Source organism: Cavia porcellus, unplaced genomic scaffold (assembly GCF_034190915.1).
Source record: "Cavia porcellus strain 051 isolate PalLab524CR breed Dunkin Hartley unplaced genomic scaffold, mCavPor4.1 scaffold_11, whole genome shotgun sequence".
NCBI lineage: Eukaryota > Metazoa > Chordata > Mammalia > Rodentia > Caviidae > Cavia > Cavia porcellus.
Genome location: NW_026947494.1, coordinates 59,088,611 through 59,107,267, shown reverse-complemented (window position 1 = coordinate 59,107,267; position 18,657 = coordinate 59,088,611). Strand labels below are relative to the sequence as shown.

Sequence of the window (18,657 nt, the reverse complement as noted above, 5' to 3'; positions counted from 1 at the left end):
CAGGTTATCATGGTGATCAACTGGCAGGTTGCCACTAGATCAACCATCAGGTCTCTAGAGAAAAAGCACACAGGCTCCCTTCCTCTCCTCTGTGGTAGAGTTTTCCACAGAAGCCAGGAGCCAGGATGATAGGCTTAGTTTTGCCCAAGGTCTTTGCAGGGGCTTTAGAGCTTAGAGGATGGATGGTTGAAAAAAATCTATGACATGGAAGAGAGCAATTGTCCATCCAAATTGGGGGAATGGCTTGCTGTGTACATCAAGTTCAAACACAAAGAGGGTCTTGCTTTCTGGGTAGTTAGCGAGGCTTCCTTCTCCCTCCCTGGACCTGGTCTGTGCTGGGCAGTGCCTGCTGTCATGAGCAGGCCTTTGGTGGCACAATCCTAGGGCATCAGGTGAAGTGGTAGAGAACGTGGCCAAGGTTTCTGCTTAGTCACACTCCTCTCAGTCTCATTTGTATCATGGGAAAGACAAAACCTAAAGCATGAAGCCCAGGAGATGAAAGTCCATCAAAAAAATAAAAATAAAAAGAGCCCATGAACTAGAGCTAAGTTAAGATAGCTATTAAGCTATTAGGGTGTGTGTGTGTGTATGTGTGTGCTTGTGAGAAGATACTTATTTTATTTGTCCCTTCTATGTAAGGTACTAGAATAAAAACCTTCTCTTTGCTCATTCTTCTCCTATACTGACAATCTTATGGATACACTCGTACATACTCCTCCAAATAAAACTGTCTTTCTTTAGGGCATCAATTAAACAGAACCTTGTAGGGTCTCCTATTCGATATCTTTTTTTGGTACTAGGAATCAACCTCAGAGCCTTGCGCTTGCCAGGCAGGCACTGTGCTACTGTGCTCCAGCCCCAGCCCCTTCTATTTGATATCTTATTTCCCTCAAAAGATCCAGCAAAAGAGTCTCAGATATGCCTGCTGCAGCATGGGAGTGCAAAGCAGCTTGCAGCTTCCTCCTCCTGCACTGCTGCTCCTGCAGTGGCCCTCCCAGGAGCTGTGGAAGAGAAGAGGGTGAGTCAGCCTGCGAGCAGAAAGCAGAATGAGGGTTCATCCTGAGGTCAGTCTAGGCCCAAAGTGATGGGGAAGGGACAGCTGTGGCTCGCTAATTTCCCAGGAAAAAATCCTACAGGCAAGACAAAATGGTGGCACCTTTGGAAATGGTCTTATGTGACTCCATCCTCCACTCCTTGTCTCTCTGTGGCATTGTGAATCTCCTCCACCCCCGCCAGAGTCCAGCAAAATGGCACACAAGAAATCAATCATTCCCAGCTTTGCACAAATTTAAGCCAATGTATTGTCTCTCTTGGGGTCATTTGCATTGCAGGCCTTGGTCCTGATTGCTAAGAAAAAGCCATTTCCATTTTGCAAAGGAGTAACACACTTCAGTCCGTGAATAGGAGAGATATTTCAGCACAGGAGTGTCTTTTGGACTTTGAAACTTTAATTTCCATAACCACTTCGCTTAGTAGAGGAATAGGAGACTACTTTCAAGGTTTTCCTGTTTATGTCGGAGACTTTCTTCCACTTGCATCAATGGAACCTGCAAATTTTCCTGTTTATCTGAAAGTGAAAGCATTTCCTTTCCAAGTCCCTGCTTCCAGAATAGTTGCCTAGGGAAAGGCAATGCAGCAGCTGTGTTACTGCAGTGCTGTTTACCAGGGTACTAGTGGGTCCCTGGGGTTCAGGTCCTTGCGTATGATGAACAAAGAATTGGATGAGTCACACAAAATATACAAAAGAACAAGCAAGCAAATTTGATTGAGGTGATTGTATATTCTGAGGAGTGGGCTTACATCAGAGAGGAAATTGACACAAGTCCTGAGGGCATGGGTGGAGGTGTCTTTTTTTGTGGTCAAGAGCCCAAGTCCTTCCCAGAGAGCTGTCCCAGGCTGTTTGACAGCTCATGTTGAGTAACATTCTCTGAGTTAACTATTTATGTCCTTACCCATAATTCACACTGTTACAACTGTATCCATGACATCAAGCCCATATGGACCAGTAGGTAATGAATGTGTCCAGACCAAGGGTTTCTTTTGGATACACTGAGGTGTTTCTGCACTTGTTCCAGAGTTGAGGATTTGTCCAAGAACTAATTTATGACCTACTGTTTGCCTGTGGCTATTGTTTGGAAGTTAGAGAGGTGGGTTTCTGGGGAGGAGCTGAACCCCTAACAATTGATGGGGGAGGTGGTCCTTAGCCCATGTTTGATAGGAAAGCCTGTAACTACTATTCTAGCTGGACAGGAGACAGCAGTAGTCATTTTCACATCCTAAACATCTCAGATCTGGGACATAAGTTAATTTTAGTGACCAAAAAAGGAAAGAAACATAGTGTGATGGAAAAAGTCTTACGATTAAAGCCAGGAGACTTGAGTCCCCTAAAAGTTATCTTGCAGGGAGAAAACAGTGTCACCATTATGGTTTTGGGTGTAAGAGGATGTTTTTACACTACTTGTTTTTCACAGGACAACTGGTTGTGAGATGGAAGAGTGCATGTGAAAGGACTTTTAAAATGGCAAGTCTCACAAGTCACAATATTTGGATTTGCGAGGCATTGCCCCTTTGTTCCTTGGTCCCTCCAGAGCATTGCGCCTGCAATTCAGGCACCTGGCACTAGAGGATGGTGCTGTTCATCAGCCTGCCAAACCCAGGTACCCTACCCTGCTTTGCTGCATCTAGCTGAGGTCTCACAGCTGTTGAAGTCTCAATGCCGGGACCCCAGATTTGCCTACAGCCTCTTTGAGAATAAACATGAACTGCATTTGCTCCATATTAGGCACCTGAAATATGGATCTGTTTCTTTTCAGAACTTTCTCCTAAATGTAGTTAAGCAGCCCAAGAAAAAACTCACTGAGTAAGTCACATCATGGCCTATTCTTGACGTCACTCAGATTAACTGATTTTACAAGCTGGTGCCATCCTGCTCTTTCACAAAACCAGATTTTTCTCTCTCTTTCAAGCTTTCTCCCTGTCAACCAAAGAGTCGGCGGCAGTCAGATCCAAAATACAGTGTCACAGGGCTCTGCTTTTTCTACATGACAACATCTGGGTCTCGTTTGATTGATTGTGTGTGTGTGTGTGTGTGTGTGTGTGTGTGTGTGTGGTCCTGGGGATTGAACTCGGGACCTTACATGTGCTAAGCAAGAGCCTTACTGCCAGGCCACGCTCCTAGCCCTGCACCTCATTTTGAAAGAGAAAACTTCTCATGTGTTACAGGCAATAAGCTCTGGAACTCATCCTTCACACATCTGTTTTAATGGCAGGAGACGAGGGGCAACTTTCAACCCCATCACCTGGGTACGGGATTGGGAAAACTGGGAATGCAGCTGCAGTCATGAGGTGAGAGCTCTACGCAGAGACACATGCAAGAGGCTTTCCCACGACTCCTTTCTCTAGCTTTGGTACCAGCGTGGATACTAAGACATTTTAGTAAACGTATACTTATTACTTAAACTTATAATTTAATAAACTATATTAAAAATAATACATCTGTATTGTGCAAATGTTATTTTATAGTTTATGCCATTAAGGCTGTTGATATCTTTTATATCTGCATGATAGGAATATTCTAGAATGATGTGTTCTTGTGTATTTCTTCCCAGCCATGTTGGACATCATGCTGGTGGTTTGAACCTGGCCATGGTGGAAGTATGTATACCACAGAAACAGCAAAGGCTACCAATGAGTGCCATTTTTGTCCCAAGTATCTGAGTGCTAAACATTTTCCTGCATAATCATGAATGAGGCTGCTTAGCGGGGAGCAAGAATCTCACCTAGAAATGGGAAATGTGCAGGGATGAGTAAGGAGGGGAAGGCAGATGTGACTTATTCTTAGTTTGTCCTTGCATCAGGGCCACTGCTTTGCTCTTGGTGGCCACTGACTCAGCGATAAAACCACATATCCCAGTCTCCCTTGAAGCGTGGAATTAAAAACATATGACCCAGCTTTAGCCAATGGAAGTGAAAATATGCTGCAGATTTCAGGAAAGGTTTTGTTTCTTCATGTAGACACCACCCCTTGCTCCTCATTTCTTCCTTCTTCCTCCTGCCTGGAATGGTGGCCAGAGTGGAGACTGGCGCGCTGGCAGGCGCTGGCCGCTGGAGTCTGGCGAGCTCTCTCTCTCTCTGACGAACTCTCTCTGACACGTGGCGTGGGGGAATCTAAATAGCCTAAGCTTAGGGGAGCACCCTAAGGCCATTAGAGATGCACAGGTATCTCATTGGCGCACAGATTCTTAAGGATGGGGATATAGGGTTACAATCAAGTCCATAGGGGGCAGGGGGGGGGAGGAGTTTAGCTGCAGCCTTTTCTGGTTACAGTGTTTCATCTGGGCCGGCAACTCTTTCAGCCAGGAAGGGACCATGAGGATAAGACATGCCCAAGAGTGGCTGGCCAGGCAGGGGGACAGGGGCTCTAGCATGTGGCTGATTATGAAGTGGTAACCACCTTGGTCCACCCACTTCTGAACCTCTTGCTAGGTGAAAATAAACTGTCTGATTAACCTGTTCCACATGCAGCCAGATTCATCCAGGCTCTCACTGAGGTGGAAGACTGAGTGAAGAAGTAATGCTGGGCTGACTTGATGGGAAGAGGCAGGGATTAAAAGGCAGCTAAGAACAGCTCCTCTGTGCTGAGTAAGCAGGTTTGCTGGGGTGCAGGGCTCTCTGATTTGCACCCCCTGAGCTCTTGACTTCTCTCTGCTGAAAATATAGGGCTGTGCCAGGTATGTGGCAACACCATGAGGCAGTTGCCAAGGCAGTGGCAGTTTTGTGTGTCTAGCAGTAGCATTCTATGATTAATTCACAGCAGTGGTGGACCCCATGCAAGCTGGAAGGTAGATTCTGGCTGCAAACTCTTTCTGCCTTTCCCCACAGTAGCCCAGGAAGAGCTTTCAAATCTTATCTCCAATTCTCAGCCCCTGGCCACACTAGCTAAACCCTTTCCAGTCTTCCCCAGGCTCCTTTCTCAGGAAAGGCCTTTTGAATTCAAGTACAGACAACCTTCATGGGGGTGCTGTTAACTACGGTTTTGTGTGTCCTGCTTACCCTCCCTTCCTAAGAAGGAGACTCATCTCCATGGAAACTGCTGCGTCACAGCCACGGCAGAGACCAGGCTACGTCTTCCAGAGCAAGTCTCCTATCAGAGCTCTTCACTGAGGTGTGTCTGGAACTGGCCAGGGGAGGATGGGGAGTCATCAGTGACTTCAAATCTCTCTCTCTCTCCCCCTCATCTCCCTTTCACTGCCCTGTTCTGCTCTCTCGTTCTTTCTGTCCTCTTCTCCCTCTCTTCTTTCTCCTCCCTCTGCACTGGAAACAGAAAGAGGAAGCAATTCTAGTCATACGGAACATTTTTCAGCACTGTATTCCCTCTCTTCTTACCCATGGAAACAGGAGGCAGCTACCACACACACACACACACACACACACACACACACACACACACACACATGCACGCTTACACAAACACACACACAGAGGAAGCAATTCTAGTCATACAGAACATCTTTCAGCACTGTATTCCTGCCCATGGAAACTGGAGACAGCTACCACACACACACACACACACACACACACACACACACACACACACTGTTCCAGAGGTGAGTGGCAGCTCAAAAGGGGCTCAATGGACGGAACACTCAAAATTCCATGTTGTTATGCAGACTCAAGGCTAACTCAGGCTCACCTCCCCCAAAGCCCCGAGTCACTCCAAAAGGGGTTGAGCTAAAGGAGTTGGGGGTGTGGGAAGAACTCTTACTGACATAGGAATCTGAGGCCACACAAAAGAAGGTCTAGTTCTTGGAAAAATTATTATCCTTGTACACTAAAATTCAAGTAATCTTTGCCTTAGAAATGGGTGATCACATAGTTTATCATTCAAATCAGGAGTTATGAAGAAGTTCATATGGGACACTCTCAGCTACGGGGATTATTGGGCCCCCAGGATGTTTGACTGCTATATTTATGGTATAATAAGTGCTTCCCAAACAATGCTGCTGGAAAATAGCTTCCTGTATCCCATTCTTCCCTGAAGATCTCACTGCTCTTGGCACTTGGGGGTTCTTTAATAATGCATGTGCTTAGAAGTAAAGAAGGGATGTCATCACTGAAGAGCTCAGATTTTCCAGCACCTGTCTGCACAGTCACTCACAGCACGTAGCAGAGGTCTAAACACCCCCAGGTAGCTGAAGCACTGCCTGTTTGCCGCACCTTTACCAACTCATTCTCTTAGATCTTGTCAGCCATGTCTCATTACCTGCTGTTACACAACTCCGTCACCCCTGTAACGTGCGGCTTCTGGGATTTACAGCCAGCCTTCTGAGCTGGCTTGCTGACCAGCGCAGCCTGTTTCAATCCCCTCATGCCTCTGCACAAAGAAGCTGCCGGATGACAGATAGAAGCCCCTGATTTCCCTGTAACATGCTATAAAATCCCATAAAGCAAATCCCCCCTCACTACACTTTCTTTTTTAGGAATCCCAGCATAGTATGCTGATCAGTGTTTTCAAGCAATTGTTAATGTCAAAGAATCCCTTTCATTCCTTTCTTGAAATATTTTTCAAAAGCATCAACATAAAGGTTAATTTAGGGGGAAATGGTCTTATGTTGTTAAGTCTTCCTGTTTCTTACTCAAGAAACCGCTTTACCTTTTCATTCATGTAAATGCTCTTTCTGTTTAGGTTTTTTTGTGGGGGAAGGGAGAGGCTTTACTTGTTTTTAAGTACAAAACCTCTGACAGCTCTGGACAATCTGATTTAGGGTCTCTGGATCTTGGGCTGATGACAAGGTTCAGGGAAAGAGGCCCAAGTGCTCAGAAGATAAACTTATCATACACAATCCTGAAATCAGAGGGGAAGTGTTTGCCATAAACTGCAGTATTAATAATTGTGGGTAAAACAATTTCTACAGGTTGCACCAGAATTTGGAACAAATGTGTTGATATGGAAAGACATGGAATAGGAGACAGAGGTTAAAGATCCTCCTCTACCACCATGAACTGAAAAAAAAATTTTTTTGACATAGGATCTTACTATGAAGTTCAGGCTAGCCTTGAACACACTATGTATCCCAGGCTGGCCTTGAACTTGCAGTGATCCTCCTGGCTCAGCCTTGTAAGTGCTGGGATTATAGGTGTGCACTACCATACCTGGCTGAATTGAAAATCTTTACTGGCTTCCCCTCCATCACCTATAATATAGATTTATGAGTCTTTCTACCCAAAATTGTGAGGATCAAATAAAATCATATTATCCGTTTACATCAGAAAATTGTGGAATATATATATATATATATATATATGCTATAAAATGATTTTTTAAAAATGCGATGCTATTACTATAATTTTTCTAATAGAAAATTACACTTTAACTTATGTCTTGTCTAACTGACTAAATGAGTGGGGAACACACAGCTGAACTGAATCAGGAGGGTTCTGGGTATGGAAGGCCCACTTTCGGGAGGATGTTGTAGTAACTGTATAAAAGGAGAACAAGAGGAAAGGAGTTCAGCCAATCTTCCTTGAAGAGCTTCAGTCAGCTTCCTTTTTTGGGAAGCATTTCAGGTGCTTTTCTCTGGAGGCCCTTTGGCTGATTTCTTTCTTCAAGGGAGCCTTAGGCCTCATCTTTGTCTTGGACGTCACCTCCTGGCTTCCAGCACAGGTCCTTCAGCCTTCTGGTACAGACCCTTCAGCTTCCACCACTGGCCCTTGGCCCTTCCTAGAGCAGATCTTTTGATCTCCCGTCGAGGATCCTTCATCCTTCTGATCCAGACTTGCAGGGGACATTGCTATGGGTTCCTGGCCTTCCATGGGGTCCTTTGGGTTTTCACCATGCAGACAGACGTTTTGCACTCTTCTACATCTGATGCTAGTAAACACTGACTAATGCAAGTTATAAGTATCTGACTTGTAGTTTTAGAAATCCAACATGGCCTGGAGTTTGGGGTTCTCATAGTTGGCAAGAATTTATGTATATGTTCCCTCATGTGCTTTAAGAAAGAAGACCAATCATGGCGAAGTGTCTTTAGCAGTCAGCAAATAGAACAGCACTACCTGGGTGGTCAGTTTGGTTTAACATTTCCTGAGAAACTCAAAGGGAAAGGCCATTGGTTCAATGTCATCACAACAGTACATGCATAGGGTGCTTTTTTACTACATGAAGCTCACTAGTGGAAAAAAAGCCCAAATTATCATAAAAAGGGCCTCCTGTCATCTTCCTCCTCCTTACAGACTCACGGGTGGCAGAATGGCACAATAAAGAAATCTCAGAGTTTGACCATCTGTATTCTACCAATTCCTGGGATGTGAAGTTCGTTCCACACTCTTCTGGTGGGAAAAGCGTCTGCTTGCCACACGAAGGGAACATCCAAGTGATCCAAAAAGAATGCTTTCTTAAGAAATGTCCTAAGGCAGAAACACAAAAAAGTCCTAGTGATAGTACTTCACAGCCAATAGGCTGATTAGGGAATAATTCTGTTGAATGTTCTGGAAGTTAAAAGGAGAAGAAAAAGACTCATTTACAGATGAGCTTCAAACATGAGCCATCTCTCACTAAAAGATGAAGAAATCATCTCTTACTTTCCATGCCTTCTCTTGCCTCAGATTATAGAACTGGGGAATTTTTTCAAGATGCCCTTAACGCCGTTCACTACCCCTTCAATCTCTATTGATACTTCCTCCTGCAGTCTTTTAGTTCAAAAATATGGAATTATACTTTATTTCCTTTTTTAAAAGGATCACCTTCACAGCTATAAGTTTGCCCACTTCTTTTGTTTTTACAAGCCCTGACATTATGTATCAAAAACTACAAAATAGTCACATTTTTTGACTTCTTAATCCCACTTTTTGGGACATAGTCCCAGGACTGCAACTCAAAATAGAAGAAAAAAGGGAAGAAAACTACATGTAAAATCTATTTATAGGAAAATATTAGGAAGTGTCCGATGATGGGGTCAAAAAACTAGTGCCAAATTTGAGATAAAATTTACCACAACTTTAAAGGAGAAAAGTGGAGACTTTGTAGAACTATATCCATCTCTTCTCCTTCTTTCTTTTTTCCTTTATTTTCCCTCTTTCTTTTCAGGGCTGTGATTTGAATCCAGAATTTTGTGCCATTTTTTGCCATAAAAATTTTTGTGTGTATAATCAGTGAAAAATGAAGAATACAAAATAGTATAAATATGTATTAAAATTACAGAACAATTATGTCCCTAGGTAGAAATGATCAGGAGAGAGGGGAGAGCTGCCTGCCGCCTACTTTTAGTAACACCATGAAAAAGAAAGACGCTTCCTGTGACTCCCACCAAGCAGCTCGTGCTTACTTCCTACCTTCCAGTCAGTTCCAAAACACTAAGCAACATAGGGGATTTTAAAGATCATATAACATTTTAGAATTTATTTGCTAGAGACTACAAGTCTTTTTTTTTTACAACTTCCTGACTATCGCTCCAACCACCCAAGCCTCACTAGAACAAGTACGCCCTGTGGTTACCTATCAGTGCCACACAGGTGCTATTAAAAGAGGAGCTTTTTACCACTGAAAAAGTGGCACTTTGATTTCCCTGAAGAAAGACCCCACCTCAGGCTTGGAAGTGGCCCTCATTTATATACTTAAAAGTTATTTTACCAAAATGTTCTTTTATTAAAATGTCCTTAACGCTGTTCCAAAAGTTTTGCAAACATAGAGGCTTGAACCACACCACAAATCAAAAACAGAGACAGTCTGTACCAATTTACTGGAGCCGAAACATAGCTTATTGAGTCATAAGCCCAAGTTTTAAAAATATAACTAAACAGTTTTTGTTTGAAACAAAACCTACTTAATAACAAAATGGGAGGCTTTAAAGCATTCCATGAAACAGAGATGCATGGTTCTATTCATGTTCCTACTCTCAGTGTAATTTCTTTCCTAACTACTTTGTAAATTCACATTTATTCTTTTTTTTTTTTTTTTTTTTTTTTGGTACTAGGAATTGAACCGAGAGCTTTGTGCTTGCCAGGCTGGTGCTGTGCTGCTGAGCTACATCCCCAGCCTCGAATTTAGCCTGATACAGTTTAGGAAACAAATATAGTACTTACTACATACTAGATAATAAATACTGCATGAGTAAAATTATGTAATATCCAAATAATCTTAATATGTAGGTAGCATCATCATGTCCATGTTTCAGATGTGTAAACAGAGGCCAGAGAGGTCACATGACTGGTAAGAGCTAAGCCAGGCACCAACCCAGATCATCTAGTTGTTGAGTATGTGTTCTAATCACCATGTAGTAAAGTCACCTGTGTCATACCTGTGTTCTTAGCTTTAAGCTCATAGTGTCCTGGCCCAAGCATTCAGGGAAAAGATCCTTAAAATGTGAGTGGCAGTGCTGGGCAGGGAGTATACAAGCTAAAGAGCCACAGACACCACAGCTGGACCAATCTGGTTCAGACTTTTAAACCTGCTGAGAGCTCAGTTTCCTTGTTCACAGGCAAAACGCTAGCCCCGCTGGGCCACAGGCGTGCCTTGAAGACAAACGCTACCAGAGCAGTTACTGCGGTGTAAATTCTGCATACGCCAGACATTGGTTTTTCTCAAAGTTAAAATTTTCAAACATCTGAACGTCAATGGAAAAGTATCACCTACTTTTGTAGCCTTCTTAGAAAGACTTTGAAGTTGTTCTGCATGACTCAGATTCTCTTGTATATAAAGAGCTCTTTGCCTTGCATGAAAGACCCTGGTCCTTTGTCTGGCGCTTTGTTTTCCTCGTTGCCGGTGGCTTGCAGGGGGAGGATAGATAGACATGGAAGTGCCGCAGCAGGGAGCTACTGTTCCTATCTACCCACTCTTCCCTTGCCAATTTCCCTACTTTATAGCTGCTACCTCTAATTTACTGTGGACTGGGAAATACACAAACTTGTCAGGATTATGCCTAAAATAAGACATACAGTCATTCTAAGGCGAGGACTATATCCTCTTCCTCCTGATTAAAACTCATGAGTGTCACCGGCTAAACTCATTTGACTGTTCTGAGATTTCTGCTGGTGAACTGCCCTGGCCAAAAGAGTTCCAGGTAAGGGAAATAAACTGCGGGCCAGCTCTCAGTTTATACTGTCTTTGCAAAGTTATTTTAAAAGTCAGGGTCAACTTCTGTGTTAGCCTATTTTATGCTGCTATAGCAAAAGAACAGAGGCTGTGATATATAAAGAGAAGAGACTTGCTGAGCTCACAGTTCGACATCTGTACATCTGCCTGCTACAGCATGGCCAGTGTGTCATGGCAGGAGCCCCCTGGAAGAGTGACAGCGCCTGGCAAGGAAGAGTCAGGGAAGGTGCTAGCTTCTGTCGTGACAGCCTGCGCTCAAGCGCGCTAATGGGGATGCACGGAGCTGTGTCTCTTCTTTCTGGTGTCAGGGCCCCCAAGTGTCCCCTCAACATTGCTACATTGAGGACCAAGCTTCCAGCACATGGGACTTGGGCTTCACCTGCCAAGCATCAGTGAAACACAGCATCCAGACCCGTCTACTCCCTGGGTTGTGAACTTGAAGTGTGTTTATAGCTGTCAATTCTGAGGAAAAGAATTCCTCTACTTTTCCTTAAAAATTTCCCATAATATGCAGATAAAAAACAATTGGTATATAAGAATGAAATTCTTTAATCAGGTTCAAAACCTAAAGGAACTAAAATTAATAGCACAATACTATGTAAACAATGCTTATATATACTATCCACCATATGTGTATATATTGTATATGTATAGTTTACATGCACAAAGCACATGTGTGTATTCATATGCATGATATGTAACACAATAAATATGAGGAATCATATAGGCCATACTTCTTACTAAGATGTAAATGATTGATATACAACTCAGGAACCACTGCCTGTAGACGAGAAGGGAAGAACAGGGATGTGATGCTGGTGCACACCTGAGTGCCAGCACCCTGGAAGGCTGAGGCAGGAGTATCACATGTACAAGCTCAGCCAGGGTTACTAAGGGACTTAAGGAGACATTTCATGCATACACACACACACACACATGCACACACTAAAAAAGTAAAAATAAAAGGACTGGAAGATGTAGCGCCATGCTGAGGCCCTGAGTTCAATTCTCAGGAGTGAAGAGAGAGAGACAGAGCCCGAGAAAGTAGGGACTTCATGAAAAGATTATGAGTCTGTTGGGGTGGGATTGGCTGGTCAGTGAAGCGAAGGGGAAAATCAGAAACCAGTGGGGGAAACCCAGAGTAAATCATGCACTGCTGCCTGTGACTGGGAGCCCGGGAGGCAGAGCTGTGAGCTCTGAACACCCATGGAGGACATCAGCAGGGTCCCCCTGCGTGGTGCCACTTTTCATGGGGAAGTAGAGACCTGGGTTTGCTGGGACAGGATGTGGTGGCAGGTGTCTGAACTCCTGTCTACCCAGCCTAAGGCCTATGGCGTCTCACTGGGAATCCCTTGGAATGAGGATGCTCTACCCGATCCCGTAAACTGCAGCACTTGGTTTTTAATTAATGAGAGAGGATGCATTTCTTCATTACATACGAAGTAAAAAATTGATTTATGTCTCCTGCACACTTGTAAGGATGACTTCATTTCATGGAGCTGCAGAGGCTTGAGGAGGGGTCTTCGCAAGGCCCATCTGGCCCAGCTCCTGTTTCACACGGATCACTTCCCACTCATGACTGAAATGCTAATTGTGAACGCTACTTCCAAACACCATAGGATGTTGCATAACTACACTGTTCCTAGAATTCCGAACAGGGGTCTGTTTTGAATTTGATGAAACATAATGAGAAATCTCTGTGGCAGACAACAACATTCTTCTTTCAATTAATGGGATACTTGCCCGACTTATCCCCCACAGCATTAGACACTGATTACAGAGATTTATGGCTTCTGAAAACACCCAAAACAAATATTCTTCCACTCGAAAATATAGTAAAACTATCTTCTTTGAGGACAGCTGGGAGATTATTTATTTAAATGAAAAATGGGTGGAGAGAACATTTCACTAGAAAAATTTCCACCCAAATCTGAAGGTTAAATTGTGCCAGTGCAAATCTTGGACCATTTAATGGTGTATTTCATTCATTCCTTGCCTCTTTCTCTCATTCATTCATAAATTCATCCAACAGATACATACAGACATGATTAGAAGACAGGTGTTGGCTTTGGCAACAACAAAGCAGAAAGGGAAGTTTCTCGTAAGAGGCTTGTGAATGCCGGAAGAAGAATGGATGTGGGGTGAGAAGTCCTTACTTCAAGTTCAAGGTAACGGTGTGACTTGGGGCAAATTATTTAAGCAACCTTGAGCCTCAGAGCCCTCCAAATGAGGCTAAGTAATGCCTGCCTTAAACCACAAGGAGTTGCTTTAAGAAAAATAAAGCATGCGAAATGTGACCCTAAAGTGCTACATAAGCGTAAAAGGCTATTAAAATACTTACTGTCTAAGAGAGGAGATTTAAAGCACACAAAAATACCTATTGCATAAGGCAAAAAGCCAATGTTATTTTAATACAGGTACAAATTTACTCATCGGTTCCAAATGTCTATTGAGCCCTAAAAGGGCCCAGATACAGTGCTAAATGAAATGCAAAGGAATCCAGAAAACGGAGAATTATATGCTTACTCTTGAATGGTCTCCAATAAAATTATTCCCCAAATCATGTAATATTCCCACAGCCATTAGTATGGTTCTCATTTCTTCTAACTGTTGTAAAACTTGTGCAGTTTTGTCTCCTTTCATGACAAGATCTGCCATTGCTCTGAAAATAGTTCCCTCCCTGCCTCTCCAAATCCTTCCTGTCCCTTTTCTCACTTGAAGGTGACAAGGTGAGAGAGAATGAAGTCTTTGGAGAACACCAACCTGCCTTGGCCAGTGTGGGTGACCCAGGAAAGTTACTCGACATTGCTGAATGTTGGTGACTCTGGATAGGGAGGGAAATGACACCGGCCATACAATGTCCTTGTCCTTGTGTAAAGCTGTGGCATACTGAACAGTCTCTGGCAAATGCAGCCCTCATTATCGTAACAAAGGCCATTTTAATCCATCTGCCCGCTTCATCCAGTCACATAATGATAGGTTTTGAGAGAGGATTTGATTCAACTGAGTCATATTTTCTTTTCTCGCTTATTGATTTGAGAGAAGAAAAGCGAGCATGCTTAAAATGTGTTCAGTAGCCTTCAAGCTGGGTATTCAGAAGATACAGATATGAAAGAACAGAGCATGGCAGGCATATGGCTTGCCATTGCCTCTGTGGTTTTAGATTCTATAACAAGAATCCTCCTTCTTTCAAGGGTTACAGCCCTTCCAAGGCAGGGGTGCACCCTTTTGGTTGGCTACTCTAGTTTTAATAAGTCAATTTAATTTTCTTGAAGGTAGTAAAATACAACAGAACAAGACAGAACAAAGCCAATCGAGACAATGCAGTGAAATTGGTACAGAACTTCAGAGCAGGATACCAGGATAACAGTAACAGGTACCATAGTATAGCTTGTTATCTTCACAATAGTTGTCCATTCAATCAGATATAGCAAAATCAAACCAAATACAGAAAATTATAAAACTTATCAAAACAGAATATTGCATAGACCAAAACAATCAGAACAAAGCAAAACAGTGAAAACATGTGCCTTCAAAGAGAAGACAGAAGGAAATCCCCCATATTTTCTATATTACATATGATCCTCCTCCCAAAAGATGCTCAGACCTCTGACCCCCAGTTGCTAACAGGGGTTGGGCGGGATGGGATGTCTGATTCTCGGCCGGATCACCAGTAGGCTCATGGGAGACGCTGACTGGTTCTCTTCCTGGCTCACCCACCACTCCCTCGTGCTGCGGTTGTTTACCAGGAAGGAGGACACATTGCTTTTTTGCTCAGTGCCCTAAGTTCCAACATAGCTGGATCTCTGGAGATGCTGACTGGTTTTCTTCCTGGCTTACCCACCGTTCACTCCTAATAACTCAATTTACACTTGCATCGTATTTTTAAGCACATGGTGGGTGCTACATTGGAAAAAAAGGCAAAATACTTTGATTTACTTGACCCAAAATTTGCCTTTCCCTGGGTAGCTCAAATACATGTTTCAGTCGTCACAGTGTTAGAGGTAGCCACTTTATATTCTACAAAGAATAAAGACAAATATAGGTCTGCAAGACTAATACTGCAAGAAAAGTGAGCCTCAGACTGGGGCAGCTGCAGGTGTAGATCTTAGCTAGGACTAAGTCACATTTTTGACCAGCTGCCCTGGTGAAGCCGATGTTCAATTGCTCTCACAAAAGCACTCAGGGATGTGCTGAGGTAGTGACCAGGTATTTGTATCTCCTGGGGTATATGGCCAGATCCTCAGAGTATGGAGTGGAACCAAGAAGGCAAGTAGCAACCCAACTATCTTCAAGTCTGGGCACCAATATCAGCACTTGAGCATTCAGAGGCTAGGGAGGTTTGACCCTTAGAGAAGACAGAATGCTTAACTGAATTGTCTTGAGAGTTTTTGTGGCACTTTCCTCCAGCAAGGAACTTGTATGCTTGCCCATGTCTGCCGGTACCTTTTCATCAAACCACCATTTCCTTTATAGCGTGACTCATTGTGTGGAAGTACATTTGTGTGATACATTTCTGGAAGCAGAACTAGGACTCAAAACTACAACTCTGGGGGCTGGGGATTTAGCTCAGCGGCATAAACGCCTGCCTTGCAAGCAGGCAGTCATGAGTGCGATCCCTGGTACCGATAAAAATGAAAAAGACAAAAAAAAAAAAAAAAAACCCTACAACTCTGTTTTCTAATAGACAGGTGGAAAAAGGTCTCCAAAATGAAAACTCCTATTCAGTATTGGGAAAGGAATTCCCAAAACACGATGTACAGACCTCTGATCTGGAGACCACAACATTGCTGCTAGACATGGATGCTAGGAAAAAGGATTGAACAAGCAAATGCAGTAGCATCCATCTATTTACTCACCTTTCAGGCAATGGGATAAATGCCTTCAACAAGCAATCTGTCTGTCCAGTTTATTACCCCTGACCTTTGAAATCTCACGTTCAGAATTTTACCTTTTCTCTTTCTTCTTGTGGTCAAGCAGCCCTGGACTTCAATTGGTATTTATTGCTACACTCGAACCAAGATCTCAAGAAATAGCTAATGTGCTCGTGTATCCTCACACTTGACCACAAAAATGCTACAGAGCCTCATCCTGAGTGGACATATGCACAAGTTCCAGGAGGCAAGATCTGTGACTCTGCAAACCTTGTCACTACTGCACAATATGGGTGAGTGGTGACCTTCCTTCACCCAATCTTGTTTATCTTCAGGATTGTCTTTTCTGGCCTCTCTAATTTCAAGTAAATTCTAAAATCACAATTTCATTAGACTCACATTGAGTCTATGGGTTAATTTGGGTAGAATCATTTATTAACATTATGAAGCCTTCTGATATCCCCACATCTCTTTAGAAATTAAAGACATGTCTGACTCACATTTAAAAGTTAAATGTCTTTGACAAATTTTTCAGGTAAGTTACATATTTTTCCATAAAATTCTTGTACCTTTTCAATCATATATATGTATATTATGTGTGTGTGTGTGTGTGTGTGTGTGTGTGTGTGTAACTTTTACAGATAGATAGTTTTTTTCCCTGTTATTCCCAAATTCACACCTAAGCTAGCACCATCTCCTGTTATAAGTACCATAATGCTTACACAGGTAATCAAAATCACATTATAGGTCACACTTAAAGAATAGGGAATGTATGAGAGCGCTAAGAATTTGGGTCATTCTTTTGAGAGCATTTACTGTTTTCTTTATCCACTCAGCCTCCTTTTCTCCCATAATCAAATTTCGTATTTTCAGCTGTTTTCAAACTCTGCTTTATCTTACAATGTATCAGATTGGTTCATTAATTCTGTGAACATTTGCTAAATTTTGTTCATTTACAGAACTGCATTTTGGCATCTGAAACTGGAAACTAGAAATTCTTGGTGTTTTTCATGGTGAAACTCTTGTGATTCCTAACATGGACACTTTCTCCCTCTGTCCTACCACCAAAGGCACAATGACCAAAATGCCTTCTGTTGTCCTGGTCAGAGGGAATGAGAGGTTCCCATGCCAAGAAGCTTTGTGTGTTTGCGTTATTGTGCACTGACAAGTGCAGTGGATGGATGAGGAAATCCAAAACATTTCCAGTATGGGCATCAGCAGCTGGTTTGTACAGAAAAGTAAAAACCCTATAAGTTGCTATTGCCACCTCAAGGAGAAACAGGTTATTGAAGCAAGCCATGTCTCATAAAATATCAGCTCAAGGGCTCAGGGAAAGGAGCACGGTGATGGGAGTATGGTTGTCAAGGCTGCGTGTGACTAAGTCTGGTTGCCATCAAGAGTAGGAGTGAGGACATTTGCTGTCCCATTGGCCTGGATGAGGCTGACACCAGCTCTTATGACCAAGTGTGGGAGACAGCCAGAGCAGCAGTGTGGGTCAGGCCCTGCACCAGCTGAGCATTTCCCCCTCATTGAACACATCAGGCTTCGTGGCCCAGTGCCCTCAAAACTCTCTTCCAAGCCTCAGTGCATGGCCTCTGATTTTTCCTCCCATGTTTCTAGACTTTTCTTCTCCTCTCACCTGCTGCTAAATGAAGTGATCCTAGATCTTTTTCCTTGCAATCTCAGCTCTCTCTTCTATATTGATCCAAATAAATTCATCCTTGCTAATGTATCATGGTTCTGGAGGCCTCATTCATTTATCTGTCACCATTTATTGATGAGCTCATATGAGCAGCTTTGTATTAGGCTCTGGACATAGAACGATAAAAGACATAACTTCTGCCTTCAAAAATCTCACAGACCAGTGAGGAAAACAGACAAATAAGTGGCTAACTTATGTTCACTTCAGTTCTATGCCACAAACATTCACATTTTTTTTTCACTGTAGCATGTGCATTTATTTATACCCTCCTGAGAAGTACAATGTCAACCTCAACCCCGCTTGTAGCGACTTGTTTGCCTGGCTGGCCTGGGCCCCTTGTCTCTTTTGGGCTGGAACAGCTTGTTTAGGTGGCTTGTTTTGGGCTTTCTGTGTTTTCTGGGCAGGCAGGCAGGCAGACAGGCAGGCAGGCAAGCAGGCCAATACCTACCATTCTAAGAGATATTTTAATAGGCTATTTTAACTCAAATGCTGACCTTCATTGAGATTTCAGGCAAGATGAATACTAAGTAAAAAATGTACATAAAATGCATTGTAAACTACAAATATTTACCATCGTTATGGGGTACATAAGTTGACCAAGTTATGCTATTTCTATTGATTCATGCCCTCAGCTCCCTTGGACAAAGGGAGTGACAGATGGGAAACACCATTTCATCTGGGCCTCCAGGCAGCATCTCTCTGTGAATGAATGACTGTTTCTCTTCAAACAGTGCTATGTTTTTCTGGATCTGCAGCAGTATTGGCTGGTGATGATAGATGAAAAGAATGCCTGTTAAGTAGCCAACAAGGAGTTAATTACTGCTGTCCATTGTGTCTATTGCTCTTGCCTATGACAGCAGAGAAACATTCCTAGCAGACTCACCTTCAGCTGGTGAATGAATGGAAGCAAGAAGATGGGTAAGAAGGTGCTCATCTGTCCATCAGAGCAAGCTGTAGAGAGCAACATGTTAATACTTTTTCATGACTTCTTG

General features: G+C 43.1%; 1 long non-coding RNA gene across 1 annotated transcript in view; it reads left to right on the top strand.

Annotated features, from left to right (window-relative positions):
* The first annotated feature begins 4,853 nt into the window (after positions 1-4,853).
* Positions 4,854-18,657, top strand: part of LOC111757215 (uncharacterized) — a 32,252-nt gene continuing 18,448 nt past the window's right edge. Inside the window, exons 1-3 of the long non-coding RNA XR_002791599.2 lie at positions 4,854-5,164; positions 13,122-13,257; positions 16,070-16,256. This is a non-coding gene — a long non-coding RNA (uncharacterized LOC111757215). The remainder of the gene's footprint in view (positions 5,165-13,121; positions 13,258-16,069; positions 16,257-18,657) is intronic.